Below are 20996 nucleotides of genomic sequence, written 5' to 3'. Positions count from 1 at the left end.
CACTTGCTCCTGAAGCCCTCGGCCTTCTCCCCGACCTTCGAGATCGCATTGGTCTTGTTGGCTGCAAGAAATTGGCACACCCCGAGCAGGGGCCGTCCTTGATCCGGAGATAGAAGAAGTGGCGGAGCAGCGCCACGGATGGCATCACCCCAACATACGCCTCGTAATAGAAGGCGAAGATCAACAGAAGGAGGATGGAGTTGGGATGAAGGTGGAGAGCGTGAAGCTTGTAGTGGCTGAGGACGGAGTAGAAGAAGTCGGAGAAGGGGGGAACCAACTCCGCAACAACGCTGCTCATGAAGAAGGGGTAGAAGGTGCTACCCGAGGTCTCCAGCTCGGCGGAGCCAGCCCGAAGCACGGTTTTCCTCTTCTCATCGCCCGCCGCCGCCATTAGGAGCGTGGCGGCAAGGTTCTTCTCCGAAACGCTTGGCGCGCTCAACGCAGGCTCATACCAGGATGGTGGAGCGGTGGCCCGAGCTTTGTTGGGTGCCATTGGTGGCGGGTTCGGAGGAGGATATGGGTGGATCTGGAGTCCTTGGGAGCAAGGAGTAAGAAAGGGGATCTGGAGCAAGACAAAAGGGAGCAATGAAGGCAGTGCAGCCCGCGCCAGCCTTTTGTCAGTCGGGTAGTTGCCGAGGCAGGGTGGGGAAGCGGATACGCCCATGTCCTGTCAGTCGCCAAGCATCAATCAAGGCCGCAGGCAGTTGGGGCCCGCGGTGCTCCACACTTGCCCCTTGGCTTCGCCTCGAAGCCAAGTCCGAGCGCGCCTTGGGCCCGGGGGCTATTGTCGGCGTTCTGGGAACGGGGGTCCCAAGACTTGCCTGCCTACGGGCCACGGCGTGGCTCCTCTAGCGGCCTAGTATGGCCCATCTTCACCAGCAAACACGCAAGACCCTCGCGAGGGGCCAAGCCTCACGAGGCAGATGACACAAGACCTCCTCAGGGGTAGCCTCGCTAGGTTGGCTCGCGAGGAGCGGAGAGATCAAGGCGAGGGGCACCTCATGAGGTTCCCGTGACGTGAGCCATGACAACCAAGGCCAGGCGGGTGCCAGGTGGGCGCCGGTGGGCGCAGAGCACCAGTTGCCTCTTTGGTGCTAAAGGAGAAGGCGCAGGCGAGGAGTCCCGAGGCATTAGGCAAAGGTTTCCATATCGGTGCAACGATACCAAGACCAGCAGGACGGCAGGACGGAGGTCATCGCGGAGCCCACGACGGCGTCACCACCAGAGCCTTTGGCAGGGGAAGACCACCTTTTGTCAGGATAGCTTGTACTAGTTGTCCCCCTTCAAATTGGCCATTGTGGGATCCCTTCCCGCCTAATATTTGGAAAGAGGACCGGGGCCTCTATAAATAGGACTAGACATCACCATAGGGAAGGGATGGATCATTCAGGTCATCCTGAACCACGCAAGCTCACCGAGATCAAGAACACCTCTCCTCAGGTGGTAGTTCTTCCCTTGTACATGTTCATCCTCAGCCTACAAGGCAATCCACCACACCACACTGGATTAGGGTATTACACCACATTGGTGGCCCGAACCAGTATAAACTCTTGTGTCCCTTATTCTTCGAGTTCGATGAGCTGAGCTTTGAGATCGTGGCAAGTGAGTGAGCTAGGCGGAAGGAGAGATCTTCATGTGCACCCCAGAGTTCGAACCTTAAGGGTTTCGCCGGAACCCAAAATCCGACAGCTGAGCCACGAATACTCTGTCGGCTATATGATCATGCAAAGCAATATGACAATGATGATGTTTGTCATAATAACGGAACAGTGGAAGTTGCATGGCAATATATCTCGGAATGGCTATGGAAATGCCATAATAGGTAGGTATGGTAGCTGTTTTGAAGAAGATATAAGGAGGCTTACGTGTGATACAGCATATCATATCATAGGATTTGGATGCACCGGCGAAGTTTCACCACATCTCGAGGTGAGAAAGGGCAATGCACAGTACCAAAGAGGCTAGCAAAGCGGAAAGGTGAGACTGCGTATACTCCATGGACTCACATTAGTCATAAAGAATTCACATACTTATTGCTAAAGTCTATTAGCCCTCGAAGCAAAGTACTACTACGCATATGCCCCTAGGGGGAGGTTGGCAGGAGTTAACCATCGCGCGTGCCCGACCTTCACGCGAAGGAAGACACTCAATAGTAAATCATGCTCCAACTTCTTAGCATAACGAGAGACTATACGTGCATTCTTAGGGAATCATAAACCTTAACACCAATACTTTTAGTTAACCATGATCATTCACTAGTACCTCCCACATATTACCATCTCCATATGTCAAAACTATTGCAAGGAATCAAACTTATCATATTCAGTGATCTACATGAAAGTTTTTATTATATCCCTCTTGAATACCTATCATATTAGGACCAATTTCATAACTCGTGCATATTGCCATTACTATAATCAAACTCTCAAAATGATATAAGTGAAGCATGAGAGTGTAATTATTTCTTTAAAATATAACCACTGTCATGCTCTAAAAGATATAGGTGAAGTACTAGAGCAACTATCTAGCTCAAAAGATATAAGTGAAGCGCAAAGAGTATTCTAACAATCACGAATAAATGTGTGTCCCTCTCAAAAGGTGTGTCTAGAAAATATGATTGTGGCAAACTAAAAAGCAAACAAATCAAAGACTCAAAGAATACACGACGCTCCAAGCAAAAATCATATCATGTGATGAATAAAAATATAGCTCCAAGTAATTTACCGATGGTTGGTAGAAGAAAGAGGGGATGCCATCTGGGGCATCCCCAAGCTTAGATGCTTGGGTCTCCTTGAATATCACCTTGGGTTGCCTTGGGCATCCCCAAGATTAGGGTCTTACCACTCCTTATTCCTTCATCCATCCTGATGTCACTTAAAACTTGAAAACTTCAGCACACAAAACTCAACGGAAAACTCATGAGATCTGTTAGTATAACAAGCAAATCATCAACTTTAGGTACTGTTGTAAGTCCATTAATGTTTTATTATTGCATAATACCTACTATATTCTAACTTCACGATGACTTAGACCCCCGATATAATCCAGAATCATTAAATCAAGCAAACTATGCAATGAAAACAGAATCTGTCAAAAACAGAACAGTCTGTAATGATCTGAACAAACACAACACTTTTGTAACTCCAAAAATTCAGAACAATTAGCAAAACATGGGAAATTTGTATATAAATCATGTGTAAAAAGTTCAGAATTTTATCATGTTCCAGTGAATTTAAACAATTCTGCTACTGGGCGCAAAAGTTTTTGTTTTTTCACATAATCAAATCAACTATCAACCAAATCATCCAAAGGCTTTACTTGGCACAAACACTAATTTAAACACAAAAACACAACCATAATAGTAGCATAATTGTGTGCACACTCAAAAACATTAAACAAAAAGGAAAAATAAAGATAACTATTGGGTTGCCTCCCAACATGCGTTGTTGCTTTATGCCCCTAGCTAGGCGTAATGCATAGTTTCAAGTGTTGTCATCCTTAGTTTCCAATTCCTCAATGACGCAACAATGTTTCCTAGGAGGCTTAGCATGAATATTTTTTATGATCACACTCCAAGGATCAAAATTAAGGAATTTATTCTCATAAATAGGTTCATTTATTAAATCAATGAAGTCGGGATGAACACTAATCATTTTAAGATCCTCACTCCCATTACTAGATGTGGTACCCTTGTTCTTAGGAACATACATAAACTTGCAATTTTTACTAGGAGAGTCCTTTCGATATATTAAGTGGAAGAAAAGGGGGAACCTAAATTATTAATAACTTCTTCCAACTTATCAATCCTAGTGGGACTTTGCTCTATCCTCTCATTAAACATTGGTTCCTTCTCTTTTAGTGCTTTAATAGTAGTTCCTACCTTCGATCCAAATTGAGTAATATGATTATGAATCTTTTTATCTATATTTTCAATATGCTCTATGGTAGGCATGTTATTTTCAATAGCTTCCAATCTTTGCATAACATGCTCCAAAGTCAATGTTGTTTCATTAATAATGATAGGTGGTGATGCCACTAAATTTCCCATAGCATTGAAAGAATCCATAGGGTGACTACTCAAGAAATTCCCTCCGGCATCTAGCACAAATCTATACCAAGTAGTTACACCAACATAATTGCGAAGAAGAACGGCAGTAGATTCCTTACGAGTTTATCTGTTTTGGGAATTGCAAATTCTATACCAAGCATCTTTTAAATTCTCTCCTCCCCTTTGTTTAAAATTAAGTACCTCATTTTCAAGGGTACACTTAACAAGCGAGGAACTAGCCATGACGTTAAAGCAAGCAAACTAGCAAATGAAAATATTTTTTTATTTTTGTAAAATTGTTTTAGAAGTGGGGAAGATGAAAACGAGAGGCAAATGGCAAATGAAAGTAAGAACAAGTAGATGATAGTTTATGCGAAGGTACTTGACAGGTTTTGGTGATGTGTCCCCGGCAACAGCGCCAGGAATTCTTCCTGCTTCATGTGAGCTGCGTTGGGATTTCGAGGATGATGCAGTACAGTAGAGATAAGTATTTACCTCATTTATGAACCAAGGTTATCAATCCAATAGGAGAACCACGCGAAACCTCGTTAGCAACACCTACACACAAAAGAGCAAATACTTGCACCCAACGCGATCAAGGGGGTTGTCAATCCCCTCGGCGGTTATTTGCAAGGATCAAATCTCGTAGTGATAGATAGTTAAATAAAAATACAAAATAAAATAACGCTAAATAAATTGCAGCAAGGTATTTTAGATTTTATATATGATAAAAGTAGACCAGGGGGCATAGTTTTCACTAGAGGCTTCTCTCTCGAACAAAAAGCATATGGTGGGTAAACAAATTATTGTTGGGCAAATGATAGAAAAGCGCATGGTTATGAGGATATTCAAGGCAATGATAATGTATATAGGCATACGTCCAAAGTAGACCGACTCCTGCCTGCATCTACTACTATTACTCCACCCATCAACCGCTATCCAGCATGCATCTAGAGTATTAAGTTCATAAAAATGGAGTAACGCCTTAAGCAAGATGACATGATGTAGCGAAGTAAATCCAACCAATATGAATAAACCCTGTCATTTCCCCCTTAATGGCAACAATACAAATACGTGTCTTGTCCCCTTCTGTCACTGGGATGTAGAGCACCACAAGATTGAACCCATTACGAAGCACCTCTACCATAGCAAGATAAATCAATCTAGTTGGCCAGACCAAACAGATAGAACGGAGAGAAATACAAAGCTATAATAATCATGCATAAAAGAATTCTGAGAAGACTCGGTTAATATTCATGAATAATCTGATCAAAAACCCAAAATTCATCGGATCCCAACAAACACACCACAAAAGAAGATTACATCAAATAGATCTCCAAGAACATCGAGGAGAACATTATATTGAAGAACAAAGAGAGACAAGAAGTCATCTAGATACTAGCTATGGACTCGTAGGTCTGTGGTAAACTACTCACACAGCATTGGAAGGGCAGCAAGGTTGATGTAGAAGCCCTCCGTGATAGATTCCCCCTCCGGCAGGGTGTCAGAAAAGGCCTCCGGATGATATCTCGTAAGAACAGAAACTTGCGGCAGCGAAAAAAGTATATTGGGTGGCTCTTTGTTGGTTCCCGGTTTTAGAGAATTTATATAGGTGGAATTAGGATAGACAGAGCCACGACGGGCCCATAAGGAATTAGGGCATGCCTACCCCCTGGGCGCGCCCTGTTACCTTGATGTCTCCTTGTTTGCCTTCTGGTCTCCGCCCAAAGCTTCTAGGGTCTCTCTTGTCCAGAAAAAAAATCATCAAAAAATTTTGTAGCGTTTGAACTTCGTTTGGTATTGATTTCCTGGAAAACCAAAAGCAGGCAAAAAAAACATCAACTGACACTTGGCACTAGGTTAATAGGTTAGTCCCAAAAATGATATATAATTGCATATAAAACATACAAGGTTGATACTATAATAGCATGGGACAATCTTGAAGACATATCATGTTGTGTGGCAACTCCACCAGTGGCGTTCACGCCAACATCGTTTCGAAGTCGTTGTGGGTGGTGAGTTGTTTTGTTCCCTCCCTCTGACTCTGCCCTTTGCACCTTCCCTGATATTGTTTGGTAACGTCTATTTTTCGTGCAGCTGTGCTGCCAGACTTGATTTGCCCACCGAGCTCCCCGCACTTTGGCAAGGTGGCATCGACTTTGGACAGGATGTACGAGGCTCTTGCGCGCGCTGCCGGGTTCTTGTGGCCAGGAGAAGCCGAGGTCGCTGACCTTACTCAACGCATTGCGTGCATGCCAGAAGCGGCCCAGTGCCCGATGGATCTCCAGGAGGCCGCCGCGATGACGAGCGCTTAGTATGTGCTGACGCGGCTGCGCATGTCGCGTCCCAAGTGGTTCGTCCATCACTTGGTGACCACCTAGCGGCATGCCAGTCAAGCACAGAGCTTTTATGCGAATGTACAATCAGTCGCGGTGTTTGCTGCTGAATGTAGTCGTCGAGAGGCCTAATGTATTGTAGCCTGAAAACAAAGCAAATCGCAACTCTCTTTGCAATACTTATTAATACGACCTCTTTCTATATGCTTTTGTTTGCATGAAAATTGAGGTGTATGTGTTACTTGTATGCCATAGAGGTGGTGAAGTGCCTTTGCCCGGGTTAGGAGCAAAGATCCCCTTCGATGCATGTTGATGTCGTAGGTGTATTCAGTGGGGCTCGGCGTGACTAGAATGCCTGATTCAGTCATCCGGTATCCTCAGAGGTTGCTCTCCTCAAAGGAAGGACTACCAACAAAATTGCTTCGATACAATTCCCGAAGCACTAGGTTTGTCATAGCCTGGCTTAATAGGGATGATAGACTCTTGGATGCTCAGAACGGCAATCCACAATGACTCTTGGATGCTCAGAACGCGACGCCTAACCAGCTGGAGGATTCACAGTCCTCAAGTGTAACAAGTCTTCAGGTCACGCAGACAAAAAGACTTCAGTGATGCCTAACACTCTTTGGCTCTAGGTGTTTAGGGATTTGTCCTCGCAAGGATCTCTCTCTCAAATGCTTCGGAGGTGGGTTGCTCTCAAACGACAAAAGTCGTGCACTAACTCTAAGCAGCCACCAATTTATGGTGTAGGGGGTGGGCTATTTATAGCCAGGAGGCAACCCGACCTGATTTGTCTGAAATGACCCTGTGTCACTAAGGAACTGACATGTGTCCAACGGTCAGATTTCAAACACACGCGGCAGCTTGACTTGGGCTACAAATAAAGTTGACTCATCCAGCTCTGGATAAGATTTGCTCTCATTGTCTTGGCTCGAAGACATAGGATTTGGTTGAGCATCACATCAGTCACTCTGACTTTATTCACTGGGACCCCACTTAACAGTACGGTGGTTCCTATGACTCAACAAAGAATAAAAAAGAAACTACGAAACAACTATGTCTTCGCACTCCATAGTCTTCATGTGAATGTCTTCTCATATCATAATCTTCACTGTGAATATCTTCACAGACCACCATTGTCTTCAATGTCTTCACACATTTTTAGGGGTCATCTCTGGTAGGTAAAACGAATCAATATGGGACTACTACCTGTGTTATCCTGCAATTCTCACAAACACATTAGTCCCTCAACCAAATTTATCGTCAATACTCCAAAACCAACTAAGGGTGGCACTAGATGCACTTACACCAGCAGCGAAAAGAGGATGTGTTCTATCAATCTTACAACGACTTGCTGGGTACGGCGCATGCCAGAGAATTCTCGCTGGACCTACAGGCGCTCGGGTTGGCTCAGTTCGACCTGTCGGAGATGGAGACCATGTTCTCCGAGGAGGAGGTCCGGGACGTAATTAAGGAGATTCCATCTGATCGTGCGCCCGGTCCCGGCGGCTTCATTGGCATTTTCTACCACAAAGCTTGGCTTGTTAACAAACATGATATCATGGCGGCTCTGTTCAATCTATACGTCGGGGATGATCGTGGCTTCAGCAAACTAAACAGAGCTCACATTGTCTTGATCCCCAAGAAGGCTGACGCGGTTGAGGTGGGAGACTTCAGGCCTATTAGCCTACCCCACAGTTTCTCCAAGTTGTTCTCAAAGCTATTGGCCAACCGCGCGCGAAGGAGGATGCCGGAGATCATCTCCATTAACCAGTCTGCATTCATCAAAGAGAGAAGCATCCACGATAACTACCTCCTAGTTCGACAAGTAGCCCGCAAGATCCATGCCACTAAACAGCCAGGCCTCTTTCTTAAGCTCGACATCTCCCGAGACTTCGACTCGCTTTCATGGTAGTTCCTTTTTGAAGTTCTGAGGGCGAAGGGATTCGGGCCAAGATGGTTAAAGTGGATTGCCTCAATCTTGGGCACTGCTAGCACTAAAATTATTGTCCACGGAGTGCCCGGGCGACCAATCTTTCATACCAAAGGGCTAAGGCAAGGGGACCCGGCCTCCCCCTTGTTGTTTGTCATTGCCATGGACGCGTTGACTACACTTATTAGCAGAGCTACCAAGGTGGGGGTCTGATGTCTACTACACATACTTCTTCTTGTAGACGTTGTTGGGCCTCCAAGTGCAGAGGTTTGTAGGACAATAGCAAATTTCCCTCAAGTAGATGACCTAAGGTTTATCAATCCCTGGGAGGCGTAGGATGAAGATGGTCTCTCTCAAACAACCCTACAACCAAATAACAAAGAGTCTCTTGTGTCCCCAACACACCCAATACAATGGTAAATTATATAGGTGCACTAGTTCGGCGAAGAGATGGTGATACAAGTGCAATATGGATGGTAGATATAGGTTTTTGTAATCTGAAAATATAAAAACAGCAAGGTAACTAACGATAAAAGTGAGCGAAAACGGTATTGCAATGCGTTGAAACAAGGCCTAGGGTTCATACTTTCACTAGTGCAAGTTCTCTCAACAATAATAACATAATTGGATCATATAACTATCCCTCAACATGCAACAAAGAGTCACTCCAAATTCACTAATAGCGGAGAACAAACGAAGAGATTATTGTAGGGTACGAAACCACCTCAAAGTTATTCTTTCTGATCGATCTATTCAAGAGTCCGTAGTAAAATAACACGAAGCTATTCTTTCCGTTCGATCTATCCTAGAGTTAGTACTAGAATAACACCTTAAGACACAAATCAACCAAAACCCTAATGTCACCTAGATACTCCAATGTCACCTCACGTATCCGTGGGTATGATTATACGATATGCATCACATAATCTCAGATTCATCTATTCAACCAACACAAAGAACTTCAAAGAGTGCCCCAAAGTTTCTACTGGAGAGTCAAGATAAAAATGTGTGCCAACCCTTATGCATAAGTTCACAAGGTCACGAAACTCGCAAGTTGATCACCAAAACATACATCAAGTGGATCACGTGAATATCCCATTGTCACCACAGATAAGCACATGCAAGACATACATCAAGTGTTCTCAAATCCTTAAAGACTCAATCCGATAAGATAACTTCAAAGGGAAAACTCAATTCATCACAAGGAGAGGGGGAAACATCATAAGATCCAACTATAATAGCAAAGATTGCGATACATCAAGATCGTGCCGAATCAACAACACGAGAGAGAGAGAGAGATCAAACACATAGCTACTGGTACATACCCTCAACCCCGAGGGTGAACTACTCCCTCCTCGTCATGGAGAGTGCCGGGATGATGAAGATGGCCACCGGAGAGGGATTCCCCCCTCCGGCAGGGTGCTGGAACAGGTCTAGATTGGTTTTTGATGGCTACAGAGGCTTGCAGCGGCGGAACTCCCGATCTAGGTTTCTTCCTGGAAGTTTGGGGTTATATAAGAGGCGTTGGCGTCGGGAACAAGTCAGGGGGTCCACGAGGCGGCCACGAGATAGGGGGCGCGCCCAGGGGGTAGGGCGTGCCCCCCACCCTCGTGGTGGCCTCGGGACTCTTCTGGTCCATCTCTGATGCTCCGTGGGCTTCTTCTAGTCCAAAAATGATCTTCGTAAATTTTCAGGTTAATTGGACTTCGTTTGATATTCCTTTTCTGCGATACTCAAAAACAAGGAAAAAACAGAAACTAGCACTGGGCTCTAGGTTAATAGGCTAGTCCCAAAAATCATATAAAATAGCATATAAAACATCCAAGGTTGATAATATAATAGCATGGAACACTCAAAAATTATAGGCGTTGGAGACGTATCAGGGTCCTGAGTTCCTTCTGCGGCCTCTCTTCGATGTTGCGTTTATCTATCTTTGTGGATGATGTCGCAATGTTCATCCACCCCTCGGAGCAAGACTTGTGCTGCGTTAGAGAGGTGCTACATCTCTTTGGAGTTGCGTCTGGGCTAAGAATAAACTATGGGAAATTAGCTGCCATACTCATAAAGGGTGAGGAGGAAGATAGGCATAGGATCATGGACATCCTACACTGCCTGTTGAAGGAGTTCCCTTGCCGCTATCTTAGTATCCCCCTACCCATCAAGAAGTTGCATCATGTGGATTGGCAGCCTCTGTTGGACCAAGCTAGGAAATCGGTGCCAGCTTCGCAGAGAGGACTTATTCAGAAGTCTGGAAGACTGATCTTAGCCAAAACTGTGATCGCAGCTAGGCCAATCCACCAGCTCATGGTCCTCGACGCGCCTAATTGGGTTCTCGACGAGATCGAGAAGTGGATGCGCTCTTTCTTTTGGGCCGGCAAGGAAAGAGTTAATGGTGGACAATGCCTTGTAGCCCGGGATACCATAGCCCGTCCCACTTGCCTTGGAGGGCTTGGAGTGAAAAACCTCCAGTTGCAAGCGCTGGCTTTACTTGTAAGGTAGGAATGGATGCGGAGAGTGGACCACAGTAGGCCCTGGAAAGGTATCCCAGTGATTGAAGACAAGGAAGCCAATATGGTATTCGACAGCTTGGTGAAAATTGAGGTGGGAAATGGAGAGAGGATCTTATTCTGGAAGGATAGATGGATACATGATTTCACGGTTGGGGAGATCGCTCCATCTATCCTTGAGCTGGTCAGCACCCGCGCTCGTAACACCAGGACTGTGCAACAGGCTCTCATCAACAACGCTTGGTCTCAGGACGTGCATGGCAACATCTCTTTTACGGCCCACATTCAAGTGGCTAGTCTTTGCCACGCGATCACCACTATGGACAGGAACGAGGAGCAAACTGACATGTTTCACTGGCCTGCGGATGTTAAAGGTATCTACACGGCTAAATCGACCTACTCAAGATTGTGCATGGGATTAACCAGATCCCCAACGGCGGATGGCATCTGCAGGAGTTGGGCGTCGTTGCGTTGCAAAATCTTTGCTTGGCTCACCGTGCAGTATCGATTGTGGACTTCGGATCGAAGGGCAAGGTATGGGTTATAGGATGATCCTTCGCCTTGTTTCACCTGTTTACAGGAAGAGGATAACGTGGATCACATCCTCACGCAATGCCCGTATGCTAGAGAAGTGTGGCACAGGTGCTTTGAGGCCTTGCAGGTTAACATCCAGCCACCCATTCAGACAGACACATTCACAGATTGGTGGCTCGATAAGAGAAGAAACTGTTGGAAATATACCCTAGAGGCAATAATAAATTGGTTACTATTATATTTCCTTGTTCATGATAATCGTTTATTATCCATGCTAGAATTGTATTTATAGGAAACTCAGATACATGTGTGGATACATAGACAACACCATGTCCCTAGTAAGCCTTTAGTTGACTAGCTCGTTGATCAATAGATGGTTATGGTTTCCTGACCATGGACATTGGATGTCGTTGATAACGGGATCACATCATTAGGAGAATAATGTGATGGACAAGACCCAATCCTAAGCCTAGCACAAGATCATGTAGTTCGTATGCTAAAGCTTTTCGAATGTCAAGTATCATTTCCTTAGACCATGAGATTGTGCAACTCCCGGATACCGTAGGAGTGCTTTGGGTGTGCCAAACGTCACAACGTAACTGGGTGGCTATAAAGGTACACTACAGGTATCTCCGAAAGTGTCTGTTGGGTTGGCACGAATCGAGACTGGGATTTGTCACTCCGTGTAAACGGAGAGGTATCTCTGGGCCCACTCGGTAGGACATCATCATAATGTGCACAATGTGATCAAGGAGTTGATCATGGGATGATGTGTTACGTAACGAGTAAAGAGACTTGCCGGTAACGAGATTGAACAAGGTATCGGGATACCGACGATCGAATCTCGGGCAAGTATCGTACCGCTAGACAAAGGGAATTGTATACGGGATTGATTAAGTCCTTGACATCGTGGTTCATCCGATGAGATCATCGTGGAACATGTGGGAGCCAACATGGGTATCCAGATCCCGCTGTTGGTTATTGACCGGAGAGTTATCTCGGTCATGTCTGCATGGTTCCCGAACCCGTAGGGTCTACACACTTAAGGTTCGATGATGCTAGGGTTATAGGGAATAGATATACGTGGTTACCAAATGTTGTTCGGAGTCCCGGATGAGATTTCGGACGTCACGAGGAGTTCCGGAATGGTCCGGAGGTAAAGATTTATATATTGGAAGTCCTGTTTTGGTCGCCGGAAAAGTTTCGGGTTTATCGGTAATGTACCGGGACCACCAGGAGGGTCCCGGTGATCCACCAAGTGGGGCCAGCAGCCCCGGAGGGCTGCATGGGCTAAGTGTGGGAGGGGACCAGCCCCAGGTGGGCTGGTGCGCCCCCCCACCAAGGCCCAAGGCGCAAGGGAGAGTGGAAGGGGGCAAACCCTAGGCTCAGATGGGCCTAAGGCCCACCTAGTGGTGCGCCCCCCTCTCTCCCCCCTTGGCCGCCCCCCTAGATGGGATCTAGGGCTGGCCGCCACCCCTAGGGGTGGAAACCTATGTGGGGGCGCAGCCCCTCCCCTCCCCCTATATATACTTGAGGTTTTGGGCTGCCATAGACACGATTCAATCTCCTTCTTGGCGCAGCCCTACCCCTCTCCCTCCTCGTCTCTTGCGGTGCTTGGCGAAGCCCTGCTGGAGTACCATGCTCCTCCACCACCACCACGCCGTCGTGCTGCTGCTGGATGGAGTCTTCCCCAACCTCTCCTTCTCCCCTTGCTGGATCAAGGCGTAGGAGACGTCACCGGGCTGTACGTGTGTTGAACACGGAGGTGCCGTCCGTTCGGCACTAGGATCATCGGTGATTTGGATCACGACGAGTACGACTCCATCAACCCCGTTCACTTGAACGCTTCCGCTTAGCGATCTACAAGGGTATGTAGATGCACTCTCCTTCCCCTCGTTGCTAGATTACTCCATAGATTGATCTTGGTAATGCGTAGAACATTTTGAATTTCTGCTACGTTCCCCAACAGTGGCATCGTGAGCTAGGTCTATGCGTAGTTACTATGCACGAGTAGAACACAAAGTAGTTGTGGGCGTCGATATTGTCAATTATCTTGTCGTTACTAGTCTTATCTTGATTCGGCGGCATCGTGGGATGAAGCGGCCCGGACTAACCTTACACGTACGCTTACGTGAGACCGGTTCCACTGACTGACATGCACTAGTTGCATAAGGTGGCTGGCGGGTGTCTGTCTCTCCCACTTTAGTCGGATCGGATTCGATGAAAAGGGTCCTTATGAAGGGTAAATAGCAATTGGCATATCACGTTGTGGTTTTTGCGTAGGTAAGAAACGTTCTTGCTAGAAACCCATAGCAGTCATGTAAAACATGCAAACAACAATTAGAGGACGTCTAACTTGTTTTTGCAGGGTATGCTATGTGATGTAATATGGCCAAGAAGAATGTGATGAATGATATGTGATGTATGAGATTGATCATGTTCTTGTAATAGGAATCACGACTTGCATGTCGATGAGTATGACAACCGGCAGGAGCCATAGGAGTTGTCTTTATTTATTGTATGACCTGCGTGTCATTGAACAACGCCATGTAATTACTTTACTTTATTGCTAACCGGTAGCCATAGTAGTAGAAGTAATAAGTTGGCGAGACAACTTCATGGAGACACAATGATGGAGATCATGATGATGGAGATCATGGTGTCATGCCGGTGACGATGATGATCATGGAGCCCCGAAGATGGAGTCAAAAGGAGCAATATGATATTGGCCATATCATGTCACTATTTGATTGCATGTGATGTTTATCATGTTTATACATCTTATTTTCTTAGAACGACGGTAGCTTAAATAAGATGATCCCTCACTAAAATTTCAAGAGAAGTGTTCTCCCTAACTATGCACCGTTGCGAAAGTTCGTCGTTTCGAAGCACCACGTGATGATCAGGTGTGATAGATTCTTACGTTCGAATACAACGGGTGTTGACGAGCCTAGCATGTACAGACATGGCCTCGGAACACATGCGAAACACTTAGGTTAACTTGATGAGCCTAGCATGTACAGACATGGCCTCGGAACACAAGAGACCGAAAGGTCGAGCATGAGTCGTATGGTAGATACGATCAACATGAAGATGTTCACCGATGATGACTAGTCCGTCTCACGTGATGATCGGACACGGCTTAGTTGACTCGGATCATGTAATCACTTAGATGACTAGAGGGATGTCTATCTGAGTGGGAGTTCATAAGATGAACTTAATTATCCTGAACATAGTCAAAAGGTCTTCGCAAATTATGTCGTAGCTCGCGCTTCAGTTCTACTGTTTAGATATGTTCCTAGAGAAAATTTAGTTGAAAGATGATAGTAGCAATTATGCGGACTAGGTCCGTAAACTGAGGATTGTCCTCATTGCTTCATAGAAGGCTTATGTCCTTAATGCACCGCTCAGTGTGCTGAACCTCGAACATCGTCTGTGGATGTTGCGAACATCTGACATACACGTTTTGATGACTACATGATAGTTCAGTGCGTAATGCTAAATGGTTTAGAATTGAGGCACCAAAGACGTTTTTTGAAACATCGCAGAACATATGAGATGTTTCGAGGGCTGAAATTGGGATTTCAGGCTCGTGCCCACGTCAAGAGGTATAAGACCTCCGACGATTTTCTTAGCCTGCAAACTAAGGGAGAAAAAGCTCAATTGTTGAGCTTGTGCTCAGATTGTCTGAGTACAACAATCATTTGAATCGAGTGGGAGTTGATCTTCCAGATGAGATAGTGATGTTTCTCCGAAGTCATTACCACCAAGCTGCTAGAGCTTCGTGATGAACTATAATATATCAGGGACATATATGATGACCCTTGAGATATTCGCGATGTTTGACACCACGAAAGTAGAAATCAAAAGGGAGCATCAATCGTTGATGGTTAGTAAAACCACTAGTTTCAAGAAGGGCAAGGGCAAGAAAGGGATACTTCATGGAACAACAAATCAGTTGCTGTTCTAGTGAAGAAACCCAAAGTTGAACCCAAGCCCGAGACTAAGTGCTTCTGTAATAAGGGGAACAGTCACTGAAGCAGAACCACCCTAGATACTTGGTAGATGAGAAGGCTGGCAAGGTCGACAGAAGTTTATTGGATATGCATTATAATGTGTACTTTACTAGTACTCATAGTAGCACTAGGGTATTAGATACCGGTTCAGTTGCTAAATGTTAGTAAACTCGAAATAAAAAGTTGCGGAGTAAATGGAGACTAGCTAAAGGTGAGCTGGCGATATGTGTTGGAAGTTTTTCCCAAGCTTGATGTGATCAAGCATCGCACGCTCCCTCTACCATCGAGATTGGTGTTTGCGTTGAGCATAGACTTGATTGGATTATGTCTGTCACAATACGGTTATTCATTTAAGGAGAATAATGGTTACTCTGTTTATTTGAATAATACCTTCAATGGTCTTGCACCTAAAATGAATGGTTTATTGAATCTCGATCGTAGTGATACACATGTTCATGCCAAAAGATATAAGATAGTAATGATAGTACCACCTACTTGTGGCACTGCCACGTAAGTCATATCGGTATAAAACGCATGAAGAAGCTCAATGTTGATGGATCTTTGGGCTTACTCGTTTTGAAAAGTTTGAGACATGCGAACCATGTCTATTGGTGTATATGCATGAAGAAACTCCATGCAAATGGACCGTTTGGACTCACTTGATTTTGAATCACTTGAGACATGCAAATCATACCACATGGGCAAGATGACTGAAAGCCTCGTTTTCAGTAAAATGGAACTAGAAAGCAACTTGTTGGAAGTAATACATTTTGATGTGTGCAGTCCAATGAGTGCTGAGGCATGTAGTGGATATCGTTATGTTCTTACTTCACAGATGATTTGAGTAGATGTTGAGTATATTTACTTGATGAAACACAAGTCTGAATTATTGAATGGTTCAAGTAATTTCAGAGTGAAGTTGAAGATCTTCGTGACAAGAGGATAAAATGTCTATGATATGATCATAGAAATGAATATCTGAGTTATGAGTTTGGCACACAATTAAGACACTGTGGAAATTGTTTCACAACTAATACCGCCTGGAACACCATAGTGTGATGGTGTGTCCGAACATCATAGTTGCACCCTATTGGATATGGTGCGTACCATGATGTCTCTTATCGAATTACCACTATCGTTCATGGGTTAGGCATTAGAGACAACCGCACTCATTTTGATAGGGCACCATGTAATTCCGTTGAGACGAAACCGTTTGAACTATGGTTTGGAGAAACCTGAGTTGTCGTTTCTTAAAAGTTTGGGGCTGCGACGCTTATGTGAAAAGTTTCAGGCTGATAAGCTCGAACCCAAAGCAGATAAATGCATCTTCATAGGACACCCAAAACAGTTGGGTATGCCTCCTGTCTCAGATCCGAAAGCAATAAGGGATTGTTTCTGGAATTGGGTCTTTTCTCGAGGAAAAGTTTCTCTCGAAAGAATTGAGTGGGAGGATGGTGGAGACTTGATGAGGTTATTGAACCGTCTCTTCAACTAGTGTGTGGCAGGGCACAGGGAGTTGTTCCTGTGGCACCTACACCAATTGAAGTGGAAGCTTATGATAGTGATCATGAAACTTCAGATCAAGTCACTACCAAACCTCGTGGGATGACAAGGATGCGTACTACTTCAGAGTGGTACGTAATCCTGTCTTGGAAGTCATGTTGCTAGACAACAATGAACCTACGAGCTATGGAGAAGCGATGGTGGGCCTGGATTCCAAAATGGCTCGAGGCCATATAATCCGAGAGAGGATCCATATATGAAAACAAAGTGTAGACTTTGGAAGAACTACTTGATGGTCGTAAGGCTGTTAGGTACATATGGATTTTAAAAGGAAGACGGACAATGATGGTAAGTATCACCATTAAGAAAGCTCGACTTGTCGTTAAGATGTTTTCCGACAAGTTCAAGGAGTTGACTACGATGAGACTTTCTCACTCGTAGCGATGCTAAGAGTCTGTTGGAATTATATTAGCGATTACTGCATTATTTATGAAATCTTGCAGATAGGATGTCAAAACATTGTTTCCTCGACGATTTTCTTGAGGAAAGGTTGTATGTGATACAACCGGAAGGTTTTGTCAATCCTGAAAGATGCTAATAAGTATGCAAAGCTCCAGCAATCCTTCTAAGGACTGGAGTAAGCATCTCGGAGTTGGAATGTATGCTTTGATAAGATGATCAAAGATTTTGGGTGTATACAAAGTTTATGAGAAACTTGTATTTCCAAAGAAGTGAGTGGGAGCACTATAGAATTTCTGATGAATATATGTTTTTGACATATTGTTGATCAGAAATGACGTAGAATTTCTGGAAAGCATATAGGGTTATTTGGAAAGTGTTTTTCAATGGAAAGCCTGGATTAAGCTACTTGAACATTGAGCATCAAGATCTATAAGGATAGATCAAGACGCTTAATGGTACTTTCAAATGAGCACATACCTTGACATGATCTTGAAGGTGTTCAAGATGGATCAGTCAAAGAAGGAGTTCCTGCCTGAGTTGTAAGGTATGAAGTTAAGACTTAAAGCTCGACCACGGCAGAAGAAAGAGGAAGGACGAAGGTCGTCCCCTATGCTTTTGTCATAGGCTCTATACGGTATGCCATGCTGAGTACCGGACTTGATGTGTGCCTTGCCATATGTCTGGAAAGAGGTACAAAGATGATCTAGGAGTAGATCACCAGATAGCAGTCTAAATTATCCTTAGAGGAATAAGGATATGTTTCTCGGTTATGGAGGTGATAAAGAGTTCGACGTAAAGAGTTACGTCGATGCAAGCTTAACACCTATCCGGATAGCTCTGAGTAGAGATACCGGATACGTATAATGGAGCAACAATTTAGAATAGCTCCAAGTAGAACAGTTATTTGAAATGGCACCAAATGTAGCGTAGTAGTTGCGTCTACAAGATGACATAGAAATTTGCGAAGTACATACGGATCTGAATGCTGCAGACCCGTTGACTGAAACCTCTCTCACAAGCATAACATGATCAAACCCAGAACTCTTTGGGTGTTAGTCACATGGGGATGTGACCTTGAGTGTTAATCACATATCGATGTGAACTGGATTATTGACTCTAGTGCAAGTGGGAGACTGTTGGAAATATGCCCTAGAGGCAATAATAAATTGGTTATTATTATATTTCCTTGTTCATGATAATCGTTTATTATCCATGCTAGAATTGTATTGATAGGAAACTCAGATACATGTGTGGATACATAGACAACACCATGTCCCTAGTAAGCCTCTAGTTGACTAGCTCGTTGATCAATAGATGGTTACAGTTTCCTGACCATGGACATTGGATGTCGTTGATAACGGGATCACATCATTAGGAGAATGATGTGATGGACAAGACCCAATCCTAAGCCTAGCACAAGATCATGTAGTTCGTATGCTAAAGCTTTTCGAATGTCAAGTATCATTTCCTTAGACCATGAGATTGTGCAACTCCCGGATACCGTAGGAGTGCTTTGGGTGTGCCAAACGTCACAACGTAACTGGGTGGCTATAAAGGTACACTACAGGTATCTCCGAAAGTGTCTGTTGGGTTGGCACGAATCGAGACTGGGATTTGTCACTCCGTGTAAACGGAGAGGTATCTCTGGGCCCACTCGGTAGGACATCATCATAATGTGCACAATGTGATCAAGGAGTTGATCATGGGATGATGTGTTACGTAACGAGTAAAGAGACTTGCCGGTAACGAGATTGAACAAGGTATCGGGATACCGACGATCAAATCTCGGGCAAGTATCGTACCGCTAGACAAAGGGAATTGTATACGGGATTGATTAAGTCCTTGACATCGTGGTTCATCCGATGAGATCATCGTGGAACATGTGGGAGCCAACATGGGTATCCAGATCCCGCTGTTGGTTATTGACCGGAGAGTTATCTCGGTCATGTCTGCATGGTTCCCGAACCCGTAGGGTCTACACACTTAAGGTTCGATGACGCTAGGGTTATAGGGAATAGATATACGTGGTTACCGAATGTTGTTTGGAGTCCCGGATGAGATCTCAGACGTCACGAGGAGTTCCGGAATGGTCCGGAGGTAAAGATTTATATATGGGAAGTCCTGTTTTGGTCGCCGGAAAAGTTTCGGGTTTATCGGTAATGTACCGGGACCACCAGGAGGGTCCCGGTGGTCCACCAAGTGGGGCCACCAGCCCCGAAGGGCTGCATGGGCTAAGTGTGGGAGGGGACCAGCCCCAGGTGGGCTGGTGCACCCCCCCCCCCCCACCAAGGCCCAAGGCGCAAGGGAGAGTGGAAGGGGGCAAACCCTAGGCTCAGATGGGCCTAAGGCCCACCTAGTGGTGCGCCCCCCTCTCTCCCCCTTGGCCGCCCCCCTAGATGGGATCTAGGGCTGGCCGCCACCCCTAGGGATGGAAACCTATGTGGGGGCGCAGCCCCTCCCCTCCCCCTATATATACTTGAGGTTTTGGGCTGCCATAGACACGATTCAATCTCCTTCTTGGCGCAGCCCTACCCCTCTCCCTCCTCGTCTCTTGCGGTGCTTGGCGAAGCCCTGCTGGAGTACCATGCTCCTCCACCACCACCACGCCGTCGTGCTGCTGCTGGATGGAGTCTTCCCCAACCTCTCCTTCTCCCCTTGCTGGATCAAGGCGTAGGAGACGTCACCGGGCTGTACGTGTGTTGAACACGGAGGTGCCGTCCGTTCGGCACTAGGATCATCGGTGATTTGGATCACGACGAGTACGACTCCATCAACCCCGTTCACTTGAACGCTTCCGCTTAGCGATCTACAAGGGTATGTAGATGCACTCTCCTTCCCCTCGTTGCTAGATTACTCCATAGATTAATCTTGGTGATGTGTAGAAAATTTTGAATTTCTGCTACGTTCCCCAACAGAAACTTCACAGGCAGAACAAAGCATGGTTTCGATTCTTTCGTGATTGCGACCGCTTGGTTGTTGTGGAAGCAACGGAATGCCAGGGTGTTCCCTAGATTGCACGAGCATAGGCCTCCACCGCAGCTAGCAGACCAGGTGCTGCTTGAGGTGAAGGATTGGAGGCTAGCTGGCTTTGGTGTTGGAGGTTTAGACCCTTTTGTGAGAGAGTGACCTAGCGTGTTGTAGCTGGTGTGGGTGTGGGGTTTCTACCCGTCAGGATGTTCGCATCTTGGCTTGGTATCTTGTGATTATAACTTTCTGGCTTCTATAAAAATATGGTACGCCATTAGCGTACTCTAGAAAAAACAATTTTTTGTATAAACTCGATCAAAATTTACAAAGTTTGACTTGTGACAAAACTAATATACAAAGTAAATAAATACGGGACCAACTAGGGGCAGACGTGACTCTAACTCTCGAATAGATCGGATCTCGTAGACAGGCAACAGGAGGCGACCACGACTTCCCTTTGAGTGTTGCCAGTGCCACCGCTGGTTCCCTCTCCCTCCGTCAGCTGCTCCGCCGGCGGGAGGAATGGGAACCTTGGAGTTATGCATCGGGTGGGTTCTCGGTAGGGTTAGGGTTAAGGGAAAAATTGTCGAGGCCGTTGCGGCGGCGGCACGTCTGAATAAGTTCCCCGGGCTCCATTCACGGTCAGGCAGGGCTCTTGCCTTCATCTAGGAGCCGGTGGGATGGGGGATC

The sequence above is a fragment of the Triticum urartu genome, chromosome 3A, assembly GCF_056163025.1.
Source record: "Triticum urartu cultivar PI428250 chromosome 3A, HENAU_Tu73, whole genome shotgun sequence".
Lineage (NCBI taxonomy): Eukaryota > Viridiplantae > Streptophyta > Magnoliopsida > Poales > Poaceae > Triticum > Triticum urartu.
The sequence above is the reverse complement of the archived record's forward strand: the minus strand, read 5'-3'. Positions refer to the sequence as shown.